The sequence below is a fragment of the Peromyscus leucopus genome, chromosome 12 (assembly GCF_004664715.2).
Source record: "Peromyscus leucopus breed LL Stock chromosome 12, UCI_PerLeu_2.1, whole genome shotgun sequence".
NCBI lineage: Eukaryota > Metazoa > Chordata > Mammalia > Rodentia > Cricetidae > Peromyscus > Peromyscus leucopus.
This window is the reverse complement of record NC_051073.1, coordinates 5362644-5384281: the sequence shown is the minus strand read 5'-3', so window position 1 is coordinate 5384281 and position 21638 is coordinate 5362644.

The window sequence follows — 21638 nt, the reverse complement described above, 5'->3', positions numbered from 1 at the left end:
GCCTGCTAGCCAGAGGCTGTTTCCTTGCTCAGAACCCTCTAGCTGGCACAGAGATGCATCTGTGGGAGTGGAGTTACAGCTCTCCTCTGATAGCTTAAAACCTTACTGAATGAACAGTCAAAGCTCAAAGCTAAAAGATCACAATAAACAGGGCACATGTGGTGGCACATGCCTGTCATGCCAGCACTGGGAATGCGCAGGCAGGAAGATCAGAAGTTCAAGGCCATCCTTTGCTATATGGCAATGCCAACCAGGACTATATAAGACCACATCTCAAATATTTTAAAAAGACTACAATGACATATCTACCTAATGTAGTAACATTCAATATCCTATGGGCAAAGCCTCTTTGTGCTCACGTGCAACCAGGTCTTGAAGTCCTCGGCTTCACTCAGCCACCAACCAAGACAAGTTTGGGGAAAACAGTGCATGGAGCTGACCATGTTCGGTCTGTTTTCCTTATCATTCTTTCCTAACAAAACAATGTATCAGTTATTGATGCAGCACTGACAATGTACGCGGGTTATTAGTAATCTGGAGATGATAAAGGTGTAAGTAGGAGAGTTGGATCAGCAGGCAAAGGTGTTTTGTGCAAGCCTGGTGACCAGAGTTCAATCCCTGGGCTCCACAGATGTCCTCTGATCCCTACACGCACACTGTGGCTTGAGTACACATACATGTACTACAAACACACACACACACACACACACACACACACACACACACACACGCTTTAAAAATTGAAATAAATAAAGTGTAAGGGATCCTTGCATAGGTTATATACAAGCAGAGCATCGTCTTGCACAAGGCATTTGAGCATCCCGATGGGACTTGGCACCAATTCCCTGAAAGTACCATGAAATAGACATATTAGCAAATTACTGCCTGTCCTCATTACTGCCTGTGACACACAGGTCATGGAGATGGCAGGCTTTTGACATAAGACTCTTTTTCCTAACTGGGTGGGGTGGGGAATATATTAGATATTATTATAAGATTTTTGATATTTCATTTCTATTTCAAGCTCATGGCTGTTTTGCCTGCATGTATGTCTTGCCTGGATCTTGAACATTATTAAAGAAAGACTATGAGCCGGCAACAACACCCATCTCTCTCTGCTCCCTGGTATCATGCAATGTGACTGCTGGCTCATTGGACCCTTGAACTAGGAGCCAACGCAAAAAACCCCTTCCGTACTTTGCCTTTGTCTGGCATTTTATCACGGAGTCACAGCCCATAACTAATTCAACCACTGTCAGCAAAGTCATAATGAGACGTTTTACACAAGGACATTCAAAATCATCAGGAACCCAACCAACTTCGGCTGGATTTTCAGGCACGTGGGCATCTTGTTTATGCTGCTCGTCTCCAATGCTTTGTCCTGTCGTGTCTCACGAGCGCAGGCAGGCACACGCTCATGACTGTTTTCTCCTCCATTAGATCCAGTGTCACACACACCACCCCTCAGCTGAAGCCCTGGAATGTCTTTACAGACCAAAGCAAAGGCTTCGCCTTTGGCGGCTTCTTTTATCCGACAGCCTTGGCAATGCAAGTGTCGCCAAGAAGCAGTCTGGATTCCACGAGTGATCGACACCGCGGCCCCCGGCTTGCTGCGATGCTGGCCCAGCTGAAGCCGAGGTTCCAAACAGCACATCTCATTTTCGTGTATGCTAATCGATGTCAGATGGCTCGTCACGGGGTCTCCAGGGGAAGACAATAATACAGACCAGAGTTGCAAAGCTACTGTGTGGTGTGCGTGTGAGCATGTGGATTGAGGTTCACGTGCACACACGTGTATGAGCATGGAGGCCACAGAACAATTTCAGCGACATTCCTTAAGTGCTATCCACCTTCTCAGTGGGGGACAAGGTCTCCCACTGGCCTGGAATTTACCAATTTGCCCAGCTGGGCTAGTTGCAAGCCCCAGGGCCCCACCTGTCTCTGTCTTCCCAGGGCTGGGATTACAAGTGCATACGGCCAGGCCTGGCATTTTTCACACGTGTTTCTGGGGGTTGACTCAGGTCCTTGCTCGCAAGACAAGCACATTCCTAAATGAGCTAACTCCATTGCGTGGAGAGTTCCCAAACTGCCAGTCACTTGTTCCGTTAGATTTGGTTAAAATTCAGAGACCAAAGTTCACTTTCAGCCCAAGCTCTCTCCGGAATGCTTCTGTGTTCTGACGTCAGTATGTATGGACAGATCCCAGGAGGTCCACTCCCAGCCCGTTTCCACTGCGGTCCACACTTGGTATTCATTAATTAACTCAAGATGTCCCCAGGGAGGGGGTTCCAGAAAACACCTTGAATTCTTTTGTTTGGATGTTTCAACACTGCTATTTATGGAAACTGCTGAGCCCTTCATTCCCCCATCTTCCTTGCCAGCAAAGTAAAATATGTTCTTAAGTGTTTGGAAACAAGAGAGAAACAATGTGTTTTAAATGTATTTTACACACACACACACACACACACACACACACACACACACACACACTGTTCTCAGCCATCCCCTGCATCCAGCGGCGGACAGTGTAGACTTGTCCTCTGACCTTGTAGATTATCAGAGATGAAAGTCCATTTTCAACAAGATCTATAGCTTTGGAGTTTCCTCCAGCTCCTTATGTTCCCCTAACCCATCTTTAGTCCAAAATGTGTCAGTTTTAGGAGATGCAAAATTCTTCCCAGGGCACATTCTACCCACACTATGTTTTTAGGGGGATATTTGCAAACATTTAATGATAAACATGAAGTAGGTACTACCAGAGTTAGCAAGAAGCTCCTCTGGTGGGAAGCACTGAGCTCACTGCTCCTGGGCTCCACCCGCCATCCTGTGGTGGGGGGCTAGCTTTAACCCCACCACCCTGAGCAGAGAAAGCTGCTTTCACTCCCACGACCACGTGACCAAATTATCATACTGCCAGCAACAATCCCTAAGAATCCATAACTTTCAGCTTATAAACCTCCAATCATTTGGATTTCCAGGGGAAAATAAATATTGAATTGGAAGGTAATTACAGCATGCTTTGCGGAAAGCCTAAGTTGTTATTGTGACAGACCAGACGTGTGTCCATCATTTAAACCATGTGTGTACCAGTCCAGTTTCTCACAAATTTCCTTACACAAGATAAAAATTTACAACGGAGGCCAGGGTGTGGTTTAGTGGGTAGAGGGCTCACCTGACATGCACAGAGCCCTGGGTTTGATGCCCAGCATTGAATAAAGCAGGTATGATGGCACAAGCCTGTTATGAGATATATAAGCTCAAGGCCAGCCTCAGCTACAGAACAAGTTGGAGGCTAGCCTGGGCTATATGGAACCCTGTTTCAAAACGGAAAAAAAATGTGAAAAGATCTTATTCCTTTTTTTTTTTTTTTTTTTTTTTTTTTTTTGGTTTTTCGAGACAGGGTTTCTCTGTGTAGTTTTAGTACCTGTCCTGGCTCTCGCTCTGTAGACCAGGCTGGCCTCAAGAGATCCACTTGCCTCTGCCTCCCGAGTGCTGGCATTAAAGGCGTACACCACTACTGCCTGGCATGAAAAGATCTTCCTCTTACCACAGGCTATAGATTCCTATAAGAAGTGTGGAAAATTACAAGTTGAACACTTGTTATTCACTTCATTTTATAAACATTAGTCCTTAACAAAATCATACAGACCACATTCTAGCTTGGGAAATAATATCAATTTTACTATAAAACTAAAAAACCAGTGAGAAAGCAAGCATTTTTCAATGCTATTCTGTTTCAGAATTTTTCGTAAATAGGGTTTATAAGATATTTGGGGGATTTAAAGAAACATAACAGCACTTAGAAACATAATGGAGTCTCAAAGAGAAACTTCTTTTTAATGTGTGTGGGTGTTTTGCCTGCACATATGTGTACATGTATTACATGTATGTCTGATGCCCTCAGAGGGAATCAAATCTCCTGGAAGTGGAGTTACAGATAGCTCTGAGCCATCTGTGGGGGCTGGGAATGGAACCCAGGTCCTCTGCAAGAGCGGCCAGTACCTCTAGCCACCGAGCAATCCCTTCGGACTCCCCAAAGAAAAATTTTTAAAGTGAATTCTACATCCTCATGTCTGCTGCATTCAACTAAGACCAAGACTAACGAGCTTTGGGGAGCTGGAGGGGTGCCTTGAGCTCCGGATGCTCTTGCAGAGGACCTGGGCTCGGTTCCCAGCACCCACATCGTGGGTCACACCACCTGTAACTCCGGTGTCTGGGACTCGGGTGTCTCCTTCTGGCCTCTGAGGGCAACTGTAGCCAGGTAGCATATATGCAAACACATGTGCACATACATTAAGCTTGAATGAAACTAGGCTCCCTTGTGTGCACTGTGAGGGTTGGAGGAGGGGCTAGCCTGCCCTAATGACACGGGTAGCCTGGGGCAGGCAGAAGCCCTAAGACTTCATTACCACCGACTGAACTGAACTGCTCTGTTGAGCACGGCTCCATCTGGACACAGACTTTAAATATGGGAGTCACAAGGTCACCGTGGTGAGCTGGGGCCAGGGCGTTGCACAATTGCACCCACAGAACAGGCTCTGCAGAGCTGGCCGTGGGTCGTGTCCCTGGGGCTGTCCGGTGCACAGACTCTGCAGAGCTGGCGTGGGTGGCGTCCCTGGGGCTGTCCGGTGCACAGGCTCTGCAGAGCTGGCATGGGTGGCGTCCCTGGGGCTGTCCGGTGCACAGCCTGTGCAGATTGGCAGGCACCTCTCGGGTCAACCAGGCCAGTCCATAAGGAAGGAACGGAACATGTGGGCCTGCAAACAAGTTCCGCAGTAAACCATACCGCCGCTCCCAGAGAGGAATGTTCTAGAGAGGGAAGCTATCTGAAGCCAAATCAGCTTGCCTGGGAGGCAGTGAGGCGCCCCGATGGGAGATGCCCAAGGCCGGCCTGCCCTATCACCCAACAGGGACTGAGAACCAGGACAAATCTACTGCTCAACCCAAGTCTTCTAGCATCTGCACCCCAGTGGTGATCTGAGGACCCTGAGTCACCACACCAAACAGAAAAGCACAGGGACAGAGGGAGAAAAGCGGGTATATAAGTCACTGTCCTTCAGTGGGTTTTCCCCTTTCACCCCAGCCTCACTCCTGGCTTCCTTCTCAGGTCACATGTCACAGTTGAGCAGCTACTGGTGACTAAGCCATCTCTACTCCCCCTCCAGGAGGAATTCCAGAGAGCCAGGCCCACACCTGCCAGGAGATGGGAACCATCTATGAGCTGTGTGTGGAGGTGGGGCGGGAGCGTGCTGCATTACTGTATTAGATTGGGTTGGCTTTGCCGTGTCCAGGCTCTCTGAAACCTGCCAGCAATGCTGACATTCTGCAGGTCACTCAAAGGAGCAAGTGGACATCAGTAAGGCTGGTGGCACAACCTCATCCACCCTCTTTATCCCCAAGGTGAAGAACTGGACCCTGTAAACCCCTTAACCTCAGCGATGAAAACAAAGAATCGATGGGCAGAAGGATATAGGTGAGATGGTGTGTGTGTGTGTGTGTGTGTGTGTGTGTGTGTGTGTGTGTGTGTATGTGTGTGTGTGTGTGTTTGTATGAGATTATGTCTAAGTATGTGTGTATGTGTGATCGTGTGTATGTGTGATCGTGTGTTGTGGGATATCTGTACACTGTGTGAAAATGTATTGCTGTAATTGGTGTAATAAAAGCTGGGCATAAGGTATTAGTGATACCTCCGGACAGAGAGAGAAAGAAAGAAATAGGACACACCGAGGCAGGGAGACAGATGCCAGGAGACATGAAGAGGAAACCAGAGGTACAAGAGGAAAGAGAGATTAACGCCACACGACAGAACATAGATTAAAATGAATGGGGTTAGCCGGGCGGTGGTGGCGCACGCCTTTAATCCCAGCACTCGGGAGGCAGAGCCAGGTGGATCTCTGTGAGTTTGAGGCCAGCCTGGTCTACAGAGTGAGTTCCAGGAAAGGCGCAAAGCTACACAGAGAAACCCTGTCTCGAAAAACAAAACAAACAAAAATGAATGGGGTAGTGTAAGTTATAAGAGTTAGTTAGGAACAAGCCTAAACTGTAGGCTGAGCTGGCTGGTGGGACAAAAAAACTTGTTGTGGTGTGGTGTGTGTGTGTGTGTGTGTGTGTGTGTGTGTGTGTTATGTGTGTGTGTTATGTGTGTGTGTGTTATGTGTGTGTGTGGTATGTGTGTGTGTGGTGTGTGGTGTGTGTGTGCGTGTGCATGTGTGTGTGTGTGGTGTGTGTGTGTGTGTGGTGTGGTGTGTGTGTGTGCGTGTGCGTGTGTGTGGTGTGTGTGTGTGTGTGTGTTTTTGTGTGTGTGTGTGTGTGTGTGTGTGTGATCATGTCTAACATGTCTATGAATGCAGGTGCAGCATATGTGCCATTGTGTACATGTGAGATGAGAGGACAACCTAAGGGCCTTGGCCCTCACCTTGCTGGAGGTGGGGGTTATCATTCACCACTGCGCACCCCGGGCGAGCTGGTCTCTGAACCTATAGGGATCCCCCACTCCTGCTTCCCATCTCACCACAGGAGATCTGGGGTTACAGATGCAGGACCACATCAGCTTTTCACACGGCCCAGGGAAGACAAACTGAGTTCCTCAGGCTGTGTGGCAAACACTTTACCACTGACCCATCTCCAAGGCCCCAGATGATCAACTTAAAGGCCATGGTCAGAGGATACACTCAGCCTCAGTTTCCAGTCTCCACTATTTCTCAGCCATGAAATGAGCCTCTTCTCGAGCATCAGCTTCTTCCTCTGAAGAATAGTCTTCCTGCTAGGATGGTCCTTGTGAAAGTGAATATTAAGAAGCAAGTACTCTGATATCTTCCAGCACGTCCAACCTACACACCATTGGCTGTATGTAGCCTAGGGTAGCTATGGATATGTAGCCCGACATAAACTCAAAAACTTAAGCATTATGAGATTCTCTCTGTGTGATTTTTTTTTTTGTAGCTTAATTTCATAGCTCTCAAGCATAAACTTTGTACAAGATAAAGTTTTGACATGTAATAGCAATGTCAAAAACTTGGGCTTGCCTGCAAGGACTCTGATCCATTGAGTAGGCTTCAAACTATCAGTCCCTTCCCACTGGTGTCAAGGAGAACATGAGCCAATTGCCTGTTCCTGTGGATGTGCTTCTGTTTACTGACCTCAGACACCCTTATGAGCATTGCCCAAGCTGTCCTTGAATTAGCCTGGCTCAGGCTTCTCCATGTTTGGGTTGTTCTCCAGGGCAAAGCAGCCCCCTGAGTTCTCTCATTAATTAAGCTATCTACCTATTTCCTCCAACAAGGAGCTGTGTGGTTTTTCCAGATTTTCTTGGTGCAAAGCAAAACCATTTCCTGGGTAATGCACGTACAGTCTCAAAGGAAATCTCAGAACCTGTCTGTCCTCATTTCCTGATCATTTCAGGTCAAACACACCATTAGCACAGACCACATAGTCACACACTGTCTTGCCTGTCATGTGGAGGCAAGCTCGATGCTCCCATAGCACCTCAGTATACCTGAAAATGCAGAGAGAAGAAATGCAACAAAAAAAAGGAATTAATTCACCAGGTAAAATCAAGCTCAACAAGCCAAAGGAAGTCCCATTCCTAGTCTCCCATGACCACGATGTTTTATAATATGCATCCAAGTACCAATGAGCTCAGATCCTCCAGGAGAACAAAAGGTGCTGGTCTCTCTGCACATGGCATCCAGCAGTCCTGCTCCAGGGCGTGGGGATTCAGCCACCATGGGGCTGCCAGGTAAACCCTGAGACCTTGCAGAAAGCCCAGCCCCAGGAAACCCAGGAAGCAAGACTCTAGGGAATGGTGGTACATGCTCTGAATGGCAGAGGCCACATGACCTTATCCACCAGGGCATTCTGCATCGGGCTTATGAATCTGAGGAGAGTTCCTGTCAGAGGAGGGGTGACAATGTCCAACACCCCCCACTGCCTTGACCTTTGTGGACAAAGAAGCAGCCACTGGAGCGTGTTCTCTGGTGCGTAGTAGGAGAGATTCCAGTTCCTTTTCCAGGGCAGTCAAAGCGTAGGTTCTGCGACCCACAAGAAGTGCGGCCCCACACACCTCTCTCTACCTTCCCTGAGATGCATGAGGATTAGACCACAGCAACCTTTGGAGCTCCACTGCTGACAGGCAGAGGGTGGGGGCTGGCCAGGCCTCGGTGTGCAACACACAAATCAGTCTTCATTTAGGACGGTGCTTCTCGACCTTCCTAATGCAGCGACCCTTCAAGACAGTTCCTCATGTTGTGGTGACCCCCAACCATAAAATTACTTCCGTTGCTACCTCGTCACTGTAATTTCACTACTGTCATGAATCATAATGTAAATGCCTGTGTTTTCTGATGGTCTCAAGCAATCCCTGTGAAATGGTGGTTCACCTCTAAAGGGGTCGTGACCCTCAGGTTGAGAACCACCCATTTAGGAGCCTATGTTCTCCAAAAAGCATTTATACTTCTGGCTGTGCTTGCTTTTCCCCGACCCAGGCATTTGCAGACAGTCGGTTCCTCTTTTAGACGCATGACAGAAAAGGCATGCAGGCGAGTATGAAGAAGTTGAAGGTCTACACCCCCATCGTCTGAAAGCAGCAGCAGGAAAACTTGCTTCGGTGTCCTTCCAGACTTTTCAAAAACCCCTTTTCAATAAGCTGGTATCATTTCCATAGTTTTTGATGGGTTTTACTCTGTGTTTCTGTTTGTGTGACAGTTTCTCCCATCGCTGGAAGATTTAGGCTGTTGCTTTTCCAAATGTTTGTAGGTTGTGTGTAGTGCGTGAGACTCTAAAGTGATGCACCCCGCTGGAGCCTTGGCCAATAATCTCTTTCTTGTTTTATGACAAGGAAAGCAGTGGCTGTGATCACCTAAGTCATCCATGAGCAGAGGAGGGGCCAGCTCTCAGGACAGGGGCAGTTACCAAGTTGGACCTGTGAAGCATCTGTGCCATTGAGTTATCGCAGCCGACTAGACAGCTGGAGGACCCAGGGTGTGGTGAAAATACAGTGCCCTGATGTATCGTGGATACAAAGTGTCACACAGCCCAGGCTGGCCTTACACTCACTGTACAGCAGAGGGTCACCTTGAACCTCTGATTCCACTGCGTCCACCCCAAGTGTTGTGACTACAGGCTTGCACCACCACATCTGGTTTATCCAGTGCTGGGGAGGGAACCCAGGTCTTTGTGTATGTGAGTAAGCACTCTGTGGAGATACTTCCTTAGCCCAGGAAGTCTTCTGAATAAATAGAAATAATAGAAATAGCCCGTGGGAAGAAAGGCTGAAAATTTGGAAAGGGACAGTCATAAACAATTGAAATTATTTAAAGAAGATCGGTGGAATATTTATTTCCTGTTGCATCTTTCTGCACAATTTTTAGTGAAATTTGAACCCTAAAGCATACACAATTCTATCTCCTGCCTTTCTGTTTGGCTTGGTGACAAGCGTTTTCAAAGGTGAGACCAACATTTCTTACAAATTCCATTCTAACAGCTGTAAAATGTCCATCCCCTGGATATACCAGAGTTCTGCAGTCATATTTATTGTCTCTCAATAGCTTCTCAATATAAAGGTCTCAGTAATGAACCCCTGGCTGAAAAGTCCATTTCTTGTGACTTCTCAAGAATGGACCTTAGCAGGGGAGTTCCTGGCAAGGTCTATGCCTTGGTGCAAGGATCTGGATATACAGTACTACCACCACCACCCCCCAAAAAAGGTCAAGTCAGTGAATCCCTCCTTTGACCTCAGAAGGTGCTGCCATGGGGGATGATGCTATCCTGTGTCCAAAGGTCATTCCTCTCTCTTGAGTCAGAAATACGTGTGTGTGTGTGTGTGTGTGTGTGTGTGTGTGTGTGTGTGTGTGTGTTTGCAGAAGAGAGCACTTATCACAGTGTGACTGTGGAGGTCAGAGGACAGCTTGCAGACATTAGTTCTTTTTTCTGCCTTGTGGGTCCTACAGATCACACTCAGATCCTCAGGTCATCAGGCTGGGCAGCAAGTGCCTTTAACCCACTGATCCATCTCATAAGCCCAGTGCACAGAAAATATTATTCTCAACATCTATCTCTGTATCTTCTCCTCCCTCCTTCTTTTGATTTATATCAAAAAGATATATAAATCTGCCTGCCTTCCCTATATACCAGTCAACCTATCTGTCTGTCTGTCTATCTCCTTCCCTACCTGTATTTCATACTGCATTATCTATCTACTTAACAGCTCCAGACTTATATTCTATATCTATGATTCTACTCACTACATCAGAGAGAAGGAACTTTTTTGTGTGTTTTGAGACAGTGACTCATGTAGTCCAGCCTGGCCTTAAACTCACTATGTAGAAAAGGATGGCTTTTTTTGAGCTTGCGATCCACTTGTCTCCACCTTCCAAGTGCTAGGATTACAGACATTTGCCACCTGCCTGGTTTATGTAGCTTAGTGATCATGGATAGGCTCTTCTCTTTGGACATCAAGCTGTGATCTAGTGTGGGTGGGTCCTTTGGGTGCCAGCGTGGCAAATAATTATTATGCCAGGTAGAGGTGAGTGCTGTGGGTGTAAGCAAGAGAAACAGAAAGATCGCTGGCAGGGCTGACATTGTAAACAGGGTCATGTGTGAAGAAGGGACACTTGACAGAGATCTGAATAAAGTGAGGCAATGTCTGAGGGAGACCACTATAGACCTAAGGATCATCCTGGGCAGAGGCTCTCGGGTGTGAACACGCTGTCTCATCACAGGACAGAGGCAGTGAAATACAGTGGAAAGAACTGGAGGGCCAGGGCCTTGATGAGTTCTGTCTTGGCCCTGCCATTAACCAGCTGCTTTCCGTGAGGACAATTCCCTGTTCTTTCAGCATGTCTTCCCTGACAGTGATGAGGTGGGCGTGGCTCTCACCTCCGATGACAGAGGGATATCATCAGCTGGGGCTCCCTCTTTGCAGGGTTCCTTTTGTTAGGGGCTGTAGTTTCTCACCCCACCTCTGCCTGCTTTGATTTTGTCTTCTAACCTGTGCAGAGACCTTTGGCTTGGAGGTTTGCAAACAGAATTTCCCTGAAAACTCCACCACACCTATGTGGTGATTGTGCACTGCCATGATTCTGGAGAGTGGGAATGTCAACAGATCAACAGAAAGTCAAAATGACCTTGAGTTATTTTTAAGATCCTCTGTAGCCACTTCTTCCCACCTCCGGATCTGGCATAACATTTTTTGACTAATATATAAAACCTTTAGAATTCATTAACTTAGAAAGAAAGAGAAAGAAAGAAAGAAAAGAGAGAGAGAGAGAGAGAGAGGAGGGGGAGGGGGGGGGAGGAAAGAAGGAAGGAAGGAAGGAAGGAAGGAAGGAAGGAAGAAGGAAGGAAGGAAGGAAGGAGCCGGGTAGAGGTGGCTCATGCCTTTAATCCCAGCACTAGGGAAACAGAGGCAGGTTGAGGCCAGACTGGTCTACAGAGCAAGCTCCAGGATAGTCATGGTTGTTGCACAGAGAAACCTTGTCTCAAAAACAACAAAGAAAAGAAAAGGAAAGGAAAGGAAAGGAAAGGAAAGGAAAGGAAAGGAAAGGAAAGGAAAGGAAAGGAAAGGAAAGGAAAGGAACAACCAATTCGTATAGACTGCATCAACTTAGCAGGAGTCTATCTTCTACCAACCCCAAAGCTCAGAAACTCACACCAGCAGCAGCACCTGAGTCTTATAGGAAAGATTTCCCTCCTAGCTGCTCAGGGTCCAACCCGAGACTTTGGTGAATATCTTCATTTATGACTGTCTCTATTCTATAACTAGTAAAACCTCACGTGACCACTTCTACAATGGAAGATCTCTTGAGAGAACCTGAATCCATGTTCTCAGGCCATGTCACTCACAGTTGGCTCAGAACAATCCTGCTCTCATTCCCTGTGGAGAATGGAGTTTTGTGTGGTGGGTTTCACGTGGAGAGGTGTTTTTGAGCAACCGCGGAATGCTTGCTGGGAGCTGCGTGTGAAATGCCTTCTCCTGTCAACACACTGGACTGACCACATGTTTTTACACATCCTCTGAAGAGCAAGATGCAGGGGGACTGTTTCCCAGAGAACAATTAGAGAAAACTGGAGCCAAATAATTTACAGCCTCATGTTAACAGTGAGCTGGGTGGATTCCCACAGTCATGTCCCCCAGATAAGAACTGGCTTGGAAACTGGCCCCACACAAATCTTAGATGTCACAACACAGCGATTGGGACCTCTTTCTCTTTGTCTCTGAAGAAAGCCAAAGGCAGATAGATCACTTTTAAGTGAATGCGTGTAAAATACAAAATTATCTAGCTTCGCTTTGTCGTTGAATTTTTGAAAATATTGTTGTTGTTGGATTTTACTTTATTTCCTTTTATTTCACTGAAGCTATAACATAAAGAAAACTGGCAAGGTTCCCACCAGACAAAGAAGTCGTTCGGTCCTGTTGGGGACAGAATGAAAATTCTAAGTAAGAGAGCAAGCTCCCACCTGCTCTGGAGCCGGGACGGCAGACTGAGCTGCAGATGGGCCCAATCTCCTGCTTCCTCTCAGCAACAGTTGAAGAGGCCTGAAGTTATCTCTGCCCAAAACCTGGTTGTTGTGGCTGGCAGGAAGGAAGCTAGCTTTCCCAGGATTCCAGCAGGCACAGACCTGAGGTCAAGACTGGGAGAGCAGGTGGATTCTCAGCCCAGCTCCCCACCAGCATCAGTGGGAAGCGATTAAAGGATTAAAATTTGCAGGCAAAGCAACGGAGATCCAAACCCCTCCCTCCCCTCCCCTCCCCTCGATGTAACTGAGAAGATAAAAGCTGTTTCCTTTCAAAGCTTCAGGTTGGAGATGGGAGTATTAGCTGATATGTAATCTTATAGCGAGCACTCAGCTGAGAGCAGGGGAGCAAGGATAGCCAGTGTCACTCTGCATTTAGAAAAAAAAATTAACCCTTGAAACACTACATCTCAAAATGAAAGACCGTTATTGCTCAAGAGATGGGTCCCAGACAGGAAATGGTGATTGGAGACACTGTCTGTTGTCACACCTGGAGGGAAGTTGGGGTAGACCCTGCTGAATACTCACAACACACAGAGCAAGCCCAGGAAGAATGCCGGACCAGCCTAGAAGGTCCAGAGTGCCTGGTTTGGGCTAGAGATGCAGCTCAGTTGGTCCAGTGTTTGCCTTGCCTGCAGAAAGCTCTTGCTTTGATGCAAAAACCCTGTCTGAAGGCACACAATTGTAATGCCAGCACTTGGGAAGTCGAGACAAGAGGATCTGGAGCTTAAAGCCATCCTCGGCTACCTAGTAAGTGCCCGGAGTGGACTACACAAGACCCTGTGCCATTAAAAAGAGGAGGAGAGAGAGGAGAGGCAGGAGAGGCAGGAGAGGCAGGGTTTTGAGAATCATTGGAGGGAGGATTCGATTCTGGTGTAAGTCCTCACTCATCCAATAGGGGGCGTTCCTGCTCATCACACCCAATCCCAGGGACCCCAGCCTAACCCTCTAAGGGCATCCTTAGGACTCCTTGCTGCTCAGCTCTCCTCCTGGACCATTGCACCTAGGAAAGCACTACACCCCCGAGGAGCCCGGCCTCCCCACCCAGGCTAATTGATTGCCAGGAAGAACTGCCTTTGTGGTCAGAGAGAGAGGATTTACGGGGCACGTGAAAACCTGGCTGTGTCTTTCCTTGTAAACAAGCTGTTTAGCTGTCTCCACTTTCCATCTAAACAGCTACACACTCAATCAGACTCGGTGTTTTCAAAATAAGACCCTGCACTTACCACTCGGTTAGCACTTTGGAAACGAGACAGCTTGGGAACATTGGCGCCAGGACAGCTTGGTGCTCAGCGACACATCGGGGAGAAGCTGGACTTGAGGATGCCGATAGGACACACGCTCAGTATGCTTCTGTGGGGCCTAGACGGAATCCCGGGGAAGGCTACAGCTTCAGATCGCAAGAGCCTTCTTGCAAAGGGCTCGCGATTCTCATCAGCTGGAGGTACCAGGGCAGCTGGTGGCTCACAGCGTGGTGCTCCCAGTGAAGCCAGGTAGAGCACCAGGAAGGAGACAATCCACCATGTAGTCCGGTGGGACATTTTATTGAAAGATGAGTGGTCTTTCTATTGTTTTAATCCATTAAGAAAAGAGGTATTGGTTACATTTTCATACTACGTTGCTGGCGGTGTTAGACCACGACTGAACAGCATCTCTATCCTTTTTCCATTACTGTCCCTTCTCTCCACAGAGCCATGTGAACCCCTTTCCCTGCCCCCCACCACCACCCTGCTAAAGTCCCAAATCAACACAAGAGTGCCCGGTCATGAATGAGATCCTCACAAGGACCACACATCACACATTTACTGTCTTCTGAAATCTGCCTTTGTCCCCTTTGGGGGATATCAGCCCTCTTGAGAAGCAGTGGGTGCCCTAAATCTCTGAGTGTGATTTGTCTACGACAGTAGCTCTACTGGAAAATACTTAGTAAAACTTTGGCTTACTGGTATTTTAAATCTTTATTTGTAAGCAGCTTGGTAGAAACACTAGAAAGAAGACTCACATTATCTGTTGGGTGGATTGCCCACAGCATTCACATATGCTCCCTGTATGGATTTATGTAACTGATTGCTTTAAGATAGGCTGTTTACTTATACTTGGAGCAATGCTTTATATAATGACATAAATACCTTTCTTATGTGTGTGTGTGATATTGTGCTGTAAGTGTGTAGGTTATCAAATTTAAAGAGTCAGTCATGTGGGCTGTTTGAGGTTGATTTGATGTGTTTCTATCAGTACTTGCTGCAAAGGACAGATCTTGTTCATTCACTGTGACTACCTTGAAGGATTCATGTAGCAAATGTTAGGATATTTTCTGTCTTTCTCATTAAAACATGCCAATATTTACAAGCCTGATACCAAGTGAAATGCCACATAAATTATAATAACCACAAGGTTTTGTGATGTGTGTATGTCCATGTTTGTGCATAGGTCAGGGCATGTGCATGTGTGTGTATGAACCTTGGTGTCTGTGTGTATGAATGCACCTACACGTGTGTCTCTGTCTGTGTATGCACACACACTCAACTTAAACTTTAATTTATTTGGCTTAAAGCAATGCTTTCCTGAATGCTAATCTACGAGCACAGAGAAGTGTCCCAGAGGAGACCCACCTTTCCCATTGCATTAGGGTTCTCTAGAGAAGAACCAGGAAGAGATGTGCATTTTTACAAAACAATTTAACAAGATTGGCTCAGGCAACTGCAGAGGCTGACCGGTCCCACAGTTTGTCATAAGCCAGTGGAAAGCCAGGAAAATTGCTGCATAACTTGATTCATCCACAGGATTAGGACCCAAAGGCTTTAAGATATAAGGGCAGGAGGGGTCAATGTCCCAGAGTTCAAGGGCAGGAAGGATAGATGGCCCATCTCATAAAGAAAAAAAGGTGTCCTTCCTCCAACCTTTCTTCTCTTCAAATTTTTGGGTGATTTGCCATTCATTCCCATTTGTTCATTCCCATGCTGGGGAAGGCCATCTCTACCCCCTGTAGTGGGTAGCCATTCCAGCTTTGGTCTGGAAGTTCCAACCCCCATTGAGGCTTCAGTAACTGTCACACCTACAAGGTGGGGCTGAGAGAGGACCCTGAAGACCCAAGATTCGGATGTGCCGCTCTCTTGGTTCCCGGACCCTGGATGCTAGAGGTAGACGGAACAGAGTTCTCCAGAAAAAACTGCTGGACTGCGCTATGTCTTCCCAGACCCTGTAGCCTATCCCTTCATTTGTGAGTTACCCCACAAAATAAACCTCTTTTTTTTAACTATGTGGAGTGGCTTTAATAATTTCACCAATAACCCCCTCTGCTGGTCCAGACACTCATCCCTTCCCGAAACACCTTCGCAAACACCTACACATAACGTTTCACCAGGTGTGTGGACATCCCTGCGCATATCAGGCTGATGCACAAAATTAGCCGTCACATCCAACCGAAGGAAATTCTCGTCTAGAAGATAATTCTTAGGGTTTCCTCTTTCCAATAATGTGGAAATGCTAGATTTTAGAGTATTATCAACTGAATTGTGTCCCCCTTCCAGATTTATATATCAGTGTGACCTCACCACTTAGGCTAGGCTGGCTAGTCAGAGTGCCTCAGGGATCCACCTGTGTCTGCTTCCTCAGGACTGGGTTTACAAGCACATCTGCCTGGCATTTTCTGTAAGGCTCTGTAAGTGCTTTGCCAAGTGAATCATCTCCCCAGCCCCTTGACTGGACTTCAACGCCCCTCCAAAATTCATATTTTGAAATCTTTGTCCTCACAGTGACACTTTTAGGAGGACACTTTGGTAACTGGGAGGGCATGGGTAATGGGATTAATGCCTTTATAAGAAGTTCCCAGAAAGCTTGTTCACTTCTGCCACACAAAGTCACAGTGAGGACACCATCTAGTGAGAAGTGAGTCCACACCAGACACCAAACACGCTGGTTCCTCGATCCCAGACTGCCCAGCACCAAGAAGTGAGAATCAGTCCCCATTACCTGCAGTCATCCATTCTAGAGGGCTTTTGCTACAGCAGCCCACATTCAAAGGCAAGATGGCATTGACGGCAAAGAGGAAATGATATGGGGACAAAGCATACAGTGGGGGCTCCTGGTCTCAGAGGCTCTCTTTCTCTTATCCATGGGCAGATACAGCAGGGAAATCATTCGTTTTTTTCAATGGCAAAGGCCTGGCAAGATCTCATTGCGTCCATCAACTCAAGCTATGGCAGCAGTCTGGACAGATTTGGTGTCTGCTGAGGTCCTGTTTCCCGGTTTCTCACAGAACAAAGAGAAAGGTCCTCTCCTTTCTTCCAGGCACTGATCTCAGTGAGGAACATGCCATCCTGTGGTCGTTTGAATGAGATGCCCGCATAGTCTCAGACATTTGAGCATTTGGCCCCCGCTGGTAGAACCACTTGGGAAGGGTTAAGATGCGTGGCTTTGTTGGAGGAAGGCCCTCACTGGAGGTGGACTTTGAGAGTTTAATGACTCCACATCCCACACCACTCCCAGTTCACTCTGCCCAGGGCTTGCTGTTTAAGGTGTGAGCTCTGGGCTTCCTGTTTCTGCTACTATGCCCACAGCTTGTTGCCATACCTCAACTCGGCCACTCTGGACTCTTATCACTCTGGAACCTTAAGCTCACTAACCTTTAAAAAAAAATAATAAGTTGCCTTGGCCCTGGTGTTTTATCATAGTGACAGAAAGGTATCTAATCTACCTCCCAGAGGTGCCATCTCCAACTGCCGTCGCTGTGGGGATTGTCACACCAACGCATGCCTTAGAGTAGGGGAAACACTTAATGGGCATCCATTGACTCTGCCTCTCCATTAGTTCTCCATGGGAGTATGGGAGATTTGGAGGAAGAACACACATATGGTGAATGCTGAATGCAGTGGAGCATCCCTTGGGAGGTAGCACTCAGGCAGTATGGATGATGATGCCAGTAGTCTCCAGTGATGGGAAAGGCATCTCTCCTGAGGGACACTGGGGGACCCGGGGAGATGGTGGAGTGTGCTTTTCCGTAACATCACCTTATCTCTGCTTTTGGAAGTACAGAATACTACCGATGGCATAGAGGAAAATGCCTGTCCAGCCCTTTAAAGTCAGGGATTCCTATTCTGAGGGGCACAGGAATGAAAGCATATAGTCTTCTTGACCTTTAGGACACCAACAGAAAAGCCCAGTGCTTGCTTCCTGGACAGAAGTCCTCCGGGTGTGCAGGAGAGGAGGGAGGTGGCCATTAGGAGGATAATGAACCCTTATCCTCTGTCACCCAATGAGATGAGCTCAGAAAGCAGAAAAACAGTGCTGGGCAGATGCCATCAGCAAAGCGCTCACCACTCCAATGGGACAACCTGTGCTGGCTCCCAGGCGGCCCATAACAAAGCCAGAGGCTGTGGTGTGTGCTTGTGAACCGAACACTGGGGAGGTGGAGACAGGTGTGTTCTCTGAGGCAAGTCAGCCAGGCTAGCTGAACGGGTGAACTCCAGGTTCAAATGGCGTACTCTGTCTCAGAAAAGAAGAAAGGTGGACAGTGACTGAGGAACCTCTCTCCTCCACACCGACACACACACACACACACACACACACACAGAGAGAGAGAGAGAGAGAGAGAGAGAGAGAGAGAGAGAGAGAGAGAGAGAGAGAGAGAGCTAGGAACTCTTCCGCATTGCTGAAAATGGACTGAGATCAAGACCTTTAGCATTGGCTCCACTCATAATGTGTGCCACAGTCTCTCTCTCCCTCCTTCTCTCTCTCTCTCTCTCTCTCTCTCTCTCTCTCTCTCTCTCTCCCTCTCCCCCTCTCTCTCCTCTCCCCCCTCTCTCTCCCTCTCCCCTCTCTCTCTCTCTCTCTCTCTCTCTCTCTCTCTCTCTGGATGCTGATATCCTAACGAAGACATCAACCAGCCAAAAAGGAGAGAGACGAAGTGGGCACACTGAGCTCCGGAGGCTGGAGGCCCTGCTCTAATTTGAAACACGACCACCACTCCAGGGCTGCTCCAGTTCTGGCTGAGCACTTCCTGTCAGGATGTGAAGGCTGCGGGTCCCCCTGGGATACGACGCCAGGGAAGCCATCACTGCTCACACTTCAGCAGCCATCCAGCTCTCCCAGTTGGGCTCATTTGCAGTGAGCATCTCCAGGAGTCGGTCATGGGGAAAGGGGAAACACTGAGTGACAGCCTCTGATCCAGCCCTGCCCCCAGCCCTGAGCTTGTCAACCTCCCAGCCTTGGAGTGAGCCAGCTCTCCGCTCTCCTGTGAAGCAAGATGGAGCTCTCTGGCCCTGCCTAGCTCGCTGTGATTGCAATCTCTGCAGGTGGGGGTGGTGTCGGCTAAATGGGTCTCCAGTGGTCCAGGGCTCCCGCCAAAGGCCAGACCACAACAATCAGTGGGCTGGTTATTTACCATAACCGTATACAAACCACAACACGGAAGTTCCCTCAAATACATCTGAGGCATTCTATACCTCTTCATTAAAGCCTGTCAGGATTTGTTCTGGCCCAGCTTGCCCCAGATCCCAGATACACTGGGTGTTTGGAGGCAGGAACGGAATGTTATGCCACACAGGGACACCCTCAAGTCAAACTCCGAGGCCAGGCAGAGCAAATCTCCCTCCCAGGCTCCTCTCACTTTCTCTTGGAATTGATCTAAACTACACTTGAGTACTGAATTGCCCAGTGATACACAGCTGTAAAATATTTGAATCATTCATAAATAAAATATTTACTGTGTGTCACTCTTCTGGTCTCCTTCATGTTGGCCGACATAGAGGCCACCGTGGTAATCCATTACCATCAATCATGAGTTTGAATTTGGCAGAGGGAGAACCTAGAGGCTCTGACTAGTATCAGACTTTGTTGCTGTCCTGATTTGTTCAATTTTTGTTTGTTTCTCTGTTTCCTGGGAATTTTTCTCAAAGCGATTATTATGTCTTCGACCATAGCACTATCATTTCAAGTTTCAATGCATGTTTAGTTGAAAAAAAATGTTCTATGGAATTTGAAGTTTCTGAAATGATGTCTGTGTGCAGGAGAGAGAGTTCAAGGAGTGAAGTGTGCGCAGAGAGACCTCAGTTTAGACCCAGAACCCAAGCAAAGAAGTCAGTGGGTGCGTTTGTAATCCTCACGCTGGGGAGGTGAAGACAGGAGAACTCCCGGAAGAATCACTGGGTTTCAGGAAAAAGGGAGACCTGTCTCACAAAGAACCAAGGTGAACTGAGACGTAACAGCTAAAAAACGACATCTGGTATCCACACAGACAGAGAGAGGTACATGTGAACATGCACACACACACACACACACCACACTACACACACACATAAACACACACACCACACATACATATACCACACACACACATACACACATACCACACACCCATATATATACCACACACAGCACACACACACAGATACCACACATACCATATATACCACACACACACCACATGCCCCCACATACCACATACACCCATATCACATACACATCACACACTTACACACACACAAACACACAAACACATATACACACACACATATACACCACACACACACACATACACACACCACACACATACACATACCACACATACACCACAGATACACCACACATACACACATACCACACAGGCATGCACACCACACACACACACACACACACACACACACACACACACACACACACACACACACACACAGAGTCTTTGCTGAGAAACAACTGAGATCAATGAAGGCTCTAGTGATGGTGACCGAAGAGAAGGGCTGTGACTGAGGACTGAGAGGTAGGAGTGAAAGTTTTCGTTTCCCACCTTGCTATTGGCCATTCAGCTCTTTATTAGATATCAGATGTTGTAGACAGGCAAATAACACAGCTTCACAGAGTTAAACAAATGTAACAGAAACAAAAGTAGCAACCTTAAAATAATAGTCTACAACAAGATGCCATCCCCAAGGCCACTGGGAACTTGTGACCGAGGCTCCCCCTGGACAGGAGCTGTGATTCCTTTTCCCCTGTCTGTCTATGGAAAGTGGAAAACTGGGGTAAGCAGGTAGCTAATTCCCAGAAGTTTCTACGGGCCCTTCCGACACTGTTGTTCTAACTATAATCACTATCCTGCTGAAGCACTACACACAGTCACACAAATGGAGTCATCTCTGGTGCGCTCTTTGATGTTGAGTGTCCTGTTCCATATTATTTATGCATCGTAAGCAACAAATTGCTAATGGCGCTGGTTCGTCCATTTTTGTGCCTGTATAGTATTCCATTATATGAATTATGTTTAACAATTTAGACATTCTACTGTGCACTTTGTTTTTACAAACAGGACTCTCATATTTTTGTGTATATAATTTGGTCCACATAAGTGTTTAATATGTTTTGTTTTAAACTTCTGCCCTTTGTACCTCTATCAAGTTACATTCACTTGGCTCTTAGGGTAAGTCTGTGTCTAAGTCTTCCACAGGCAAAGCTGATTAAGGTCAAAGATTAATTGGTTGAAAAACTACCCCCCCCCAAAAAAAAGAAAAAGAAAAACTACCCCAAACCTAAAGGTGTGGTATAAAGCATGTTTGAAAAGAACATAAAGTTTCATGAATAACTTGAAAAGAGAGATAAGACAAGTCACCCAATGTCACATTGTGTGCGACATTGAAAAGACAGCTGAACTGAGCCAGGAACATCTGTAGGGGTTGGTTGGCTCCTTCTAGAACATTCTGTTTACTAACTTTTGAGGCCTGGACTCATGAATTCTTGAATGTTTTGACCAAAGTCACAACGCAAATGAAAAGAATATTTCTCATTATGTATCTTTCTGATTCTACCTCACCCAAAACAGAGTTCACAAACCTCCGACTCTCCTTTGCCCTAAGCCAGTGTGCTTCCCAAGGACCCTCCATCTCCTCTGGCTTCATCTTTGATCTCCAGGGAGCCAGGCTGCTTTCTGTATATATCAATCCTATTGTTTGCTGAGAGAGCCACATTCTTAGGGTGTCATGGGAGATCATGGAGTGCCTTGTTCTCTCTGCTTTTCTCTGGAGTTCTCTCCCTCTGTGGTCTGTTACCTTCCTCTATCCCACACTTACATGTCTGATGAAGCATCACTTCCCTTTGAACCTGGTTTAATTATCCCCTCCAGTAGGTAAATCTTCCCC